Raw genomic sequence first — 5,392 nt, forward strand, 5'->3', positions numbered from 1 at the left:
TTTTCTGCTTATATGTATCCTTTCCTTTCACTTTGCAGGACTGAGACAACCCATCTCAACACTGAGTATTGTTTTTTCTCTCTAGATCTCATCTTTGCCATAGAGGAAGAAAAACCTCTATGTGCTCTATTTTGGGGCTTGTATGCTGTGTTTAAACTGAATTTCCTTCTTTCAGCCATACTGGTTAGTCCTCCAGAGGTAACCTAGAAGATCTGATGTTGGGAGGAAGTTTACATTGCATTTTTACAGGATCTTCATTATGTTTTGGTTTTTTCCATTCTGTTGCCAGGGCAAGTGCTTCAGACCTCACTGCATAAGAAGAATGTCAGTCCAAATGGCAGTCCTGGGAGCAAGGAGGACATTGTGCTGATCATCTTTGTTCTGCTAAGAACGGATACATTAGAAAGGGTGCAGCTATAGCCTTTTAATTATTTGGTTACACCCATTAAAATTCCTTATGAAATTCTAGTATGATGAGATCCTCACACCTTACAGAAGAGATCCCTCAGTTGATGCCTCTTTTATGTTTCCTTTGTTAATGCCTCTCTTACCTTTGTCATACTTCTCATGTCATGTTGATGGATCAAGTTTCTAATTCAATTTAGTATTTACACGATGAGCAGTAATTTGGGTCTGTACAAAGATCAAACATGCACTGCCCTGCCATGTTGGAAGTGATGTGTATGAGTCTTCCCTTCCATGACCTTCCTTAACCTTCCGTGGACATCTCTGCCATCCTCTTTTGTGTGAAGGATGGTCCTAGCAGGTTGAGACACAAATGGTGCCATCTGAGATGAAAGGTATGTGGTATTTATTTTTTCTAGCTCATTTCAGAAATTCTTAGTGATTTTACCTAGGTGGCTTCAAACTCAGTAATAAAATTATTACATTTGATTTATAACAAAACAGCACTAATAAGTACAAATTCTGCTAATGCTATCTAAAATTTGGGGAAATCCAAACCTTTGGTACAAGAAAGCTGACATTTGCCTAAAATGCTGTATAAAGAGTAGATAAATGAGAAATCCTAAGTGATGGCTGTTAGGAAACATATGGAGATCTGAGATCTCTATTTCAATTATTCAGATCCAGTGTGGGCATTACTGGTTGTCAACAGCTTAGTATTTTCAAAATATCTCTCTTATTTTGTGAATTGAATCACAGGAATTTGAGGTATAATTTATTGGATAGAAAAGGCAATTGTGAACTTTTTTTGAAGTATGTTTTTCCCATAAACTGAGAATTTGAGTTTTATCCTGCCTCTCAGAGGATTCAAACTAAATTGCTGAGCCCAGTGCGATGGTACAAAGAAATGATGCAATTTTTGTGGAGGAGACCTAAAGATGTGTAGCAGAGACAGGCTCTGAGGAAAGCTTCCAGCCTTGCCAGGGGGAGTCTGGTGCCAGAATTGAGTTTCACTGCACATCACATTTAATCAATGTTTATTCATTATGACTGGTGCCTAAAGAGAGATTTGTGTCATACAAGGCAAGAAAATCACATTTCTCAGGTGTGGGTGCATGTGTCCAAAATTCATCCTGTATTAAGAGCTGTCCTGGATCGTGGCTTTAGTAACTAGAAGAACAGAGGCTTGTTTAGGGGCATCCTTTTACCAGCTGCCATCATGTTCTTGTAGTAGAGTCTACATGAGTTGCAAACTTCTGTAATTTATTTTCAGTTAGGTGTAAGAAGGTAAAGGCAGTTTTGCCTTTATTTAAAGGCTGAGGGTGGTCATTGGCCTGCCAGCTAGTTCCTGATAGCTATAGTATTTCCCATTTTCTATTTCTCAGCTCACTGAAAGCATCTTCTGCCTTAGAGCAAACAGAACTTGAGCCCTGCACAGGTGCTGAGCTCCCTTAGCTCTGTGTGCTGGGCACAGTACGAGATGATGCCTGTGGAGGCAGGCAGGCTCTGTTCTGAGTTTGATTTGTGCTGTTGATCCTATCCAGTGATGCTTTGTGTACTTACTTTGTGTACTCACTTTGTGTACTCCCTTGCCTCTGACATGTTCTTGAGTGTGCCTTCTCTGCCAGTGACCCATGACTGGCTGTTCCCCAGAGGTCAGGTGGATAGGTGGAGAATAGATGGGAGAGATCCTAGAGGTGCTGCAGGTGTCACCAAGGCAACTGTGGTAATTGCCCACCCTCCAGTCTCTTCATAGTGGAGAGGAAATGTTGGACATAAAAGATCCCACGGGTTGGATGCCCATCTGATCATCCTGCTGCTTTCTGAAGTTTCTCTGCTGACTCTTACCTGTCAGAAGGGAGCTAGCCTGGGGTCAGTTATAATAATAATAACAATAACAATAACAATAATAACAATAATAATAATAATAATAATAATAATAATCTATAATATCAGTCTATATAATTAATACCAGTCAATGTAATATCAGTCAATGTAATATCAGTCAATGTAATATCAGTCAATGTAGTATCAGTCAATGTAATATTAATCAATATAATATCAGTCAATGTAATATTAATCAATATAATATCAGTCAATATAATAATAATAATATCAATCAATAATAATAAATCTGGCCTGCAGAGTCACATTCAGAAAGAAGTTATTTCCTACCTCAGGTCTGAATACACACACACCTGTAAGGCCATAAGTGTTCTAGCCATAGCCCAGCCCTCCAAGGAGACTCTTGAGACCACTTGGTAGAACTTGATTTGTCTACCTCTTCTTTCCTCTCTACCTCTTACTTCCTCAGACCCTGAGCCTCCCTCCATGACAGAGTGTGATCCATAAATCTGCCCTCTCCAGCATGCTAAGCAGGCACAGATTTCCTCAAGAGTGAAATGGAGGAAGGGGCAGCCACAGTCAGGACTTGAGCAATACAGAAGAGGGGTAAGGCTAAAGCTTTGGAGTAGTTACGGGAAAAGGGAGGTGGAGGCAGTGTGAGCCACACAGGGTGTGTGAAGGGTGTGTGGAGGTGACAATTAGAAAGATGAGACAGTATGTCAAAAGTCTGACACTTCTGTTGTTTTCATCCCAGTAACTGTGAAAACAGGAACAGATTTCTGTGCAACTGGAACACTCTGCACTCATTTTGACTTTGGCACCACGTCCAGGGTCGACCAGGACTGTTAGGTGCACTCATGCAGTTTATGCACAGATTTTCTCTGTCAGGGAGCCCAAGCCTGGAGTGTCTGGTACAGTCAGACCAGAGCTTTGGGTATGGATCTGGTGGGACCCCCTGCCCTGAGAGAAAGGGCTGCAAGCCCTCAAGAGAGCTACCATTTGAAAAGCTGATTATTTTTTTTTTTTTAAGTCTCTTCCTGCACCTGATTTACAGCAGTATTTTGTGCACTCCTCACTTTTTCATTAGCAATTCCTAACAGATATGTTCAGCTTCTTCACTCCAAGGATCAATGCTCCTGATGTTTTGGAACACTCGCTAACAATACGAGCATTTTTCCAAGTTGTAATATCTCATTGAGAGTCTTTTAAAATGTACAGCTGAAATCATGGGGGGAAATAGAAACAAGACTACACATATTATTTTGCACTTGTAATCATTAGAATTCATATGCCATTTTAACACCTAGTCACTTAATGTAACTGCTTTAGCTATTTTTAATCATCTTTTATTTTGACTATACCGAATATCTTCTGTCATTAGGTTATTATTCACCCTCTTTACTTGCCCTTCACAGTACTTGGAAGCTATCTGAGCTTGATGATGTGCTGCTACTCTTCAGATTGAAAACTTTAGAAATATTCTGCCCAAGTGCTAACCTAACCTGGTATGTCCATCTAATGATGAACAGGCACAACCAGAGCTCAGTCCTGCAAGAGGTGCTGCCACACTGACCAGCAGATTATGGAGCTCATTGCTGTATATCCAGTGCCTTGCTGATTCTCATGTTCTCCCAGGTAAAGTTGGTAGAGGTTTCTTGACGTGGTCTGTGTGCTGTGCTCTATCCTGCATCCACTTCATGGGAAAGTAAGTAAAGATCTTTTCAGTCAGGGTTAATTTTAAGTGCGTCTGCTGTACAAAACTGTAGGAGGCTGTGCTGGCTGAGCACTGAGGTGCAGGGGGCAGAGGTGCAGAACAGGAGGAAGCAGAGGACTTGGCAGAGGTGCAGCTGAACTGTTCACTGCTTCTGGGCAATGGCAGGAATGAGGGGGGCCCTGGAAATAATTGAAGTGCTATTGTTTCCAGTGCAGGGTATGAAAAGCCTTCCTGAGCAGTAATGGAAGTGCAGGTAAGCAGAAAATGTCACAGGCTTATTCAGGCAAGAGTACTTTTTTGTGCCATGAGCAAATATGTACATGTGTAGCCATAACACAGAGAAGAACTACTATAAGCAGTGAGCTGGCACAGGAGAATCCTCACTGTAGAAGTGCTAGGCAAATCCCACAAGACTGTAAAAATGAGTGAGAAAAATGTTAGAAAGCAAGTCACTTTCACTTTCTCATGAGCCATCCCACTTAGTTAAAATGCAAACACATATAATCTTCCTTTGCAAAGGAATTAGTTTTTGTGTTCACAATAATGTTTAGGAAATAAATGTTTTCCATACACAGAGTGGAATGCTTTATGATTATTCAGTGCTGATTTATGCTGTCACTTAAATTCATGGGAAATGTTAAGTAGGATGTACCCATTAGGAACAGGCAAATAGTAATACAGGAAGCAATAAAGAGGAAAAAGTTGAGTTTTGCATTCCACGATACAGCTTCTACAGAATTAAAGAGCTGAAGTTGGGGAATATATGAACAATATAAAGGGTACCCTCCACCTCTGAAAGGGGGAAAATGCCTGATGACAGTCTCTCTCAGTTGTAGCATAAAACCTAAAACCACTTTTGTGCCCCTAAATCTGAAGCAGGACACAAATTTCAGAGTGGAAGTAATTAGGCATTCTTGAAAATATGCATTCTGGCTTTCAGGCTACAGTTTGTTAACTTTGCCCTGACAGAAGAAAAAAGATTTTAAGATGACAGGGGCCCTGATTAAAGAATCTCCTGCTCAGCCTCTACTCTTTCAGCAGAGAACATCCCTGCAAAACAGTTTGGTTGCCAAAATGTCTCTTGCTATGTTATAATGTGTGTAACTACTGGCTTGCAGGCAGCTGACATTGTGCAGTCTTTTCAGGCAGACTAAGAGAGCTCTCAGGGATAAATAACTCTCCTTCATAGATAAAAATAAATCAGCTTGGAGGCTGTTTATTCAAAAATGCTTGCCTCATGCCATACACGTACCTGAATCCTGTTTTAAAAAAGCACAGCCATTTCTGTGTAAACATTAACTGTAGACTTGTCTCTGTCTAACATGGAAAACATATTTTTACAAGACGTTACTTTAAAAAGAGGATAGAGGAGGAGCACTGACTTGCAATAGAAAGATTTGCATTGTTTTTATTGTTCCTTTGGGTCAC

The sequence above is a fragment of the Heliangelus exortis genome, chromosome 2, assembly GCF_036169615.1.
Source record: "Heliangelus exortis chromosome 2, bHelExo1.hap1, whole genome shotgun sequence".
NCBI lineage: Eukaryota > Metazoa > Chordata > Aves > Apodiformes > Trochilidae > Heliangelus > Heliangelus exortis.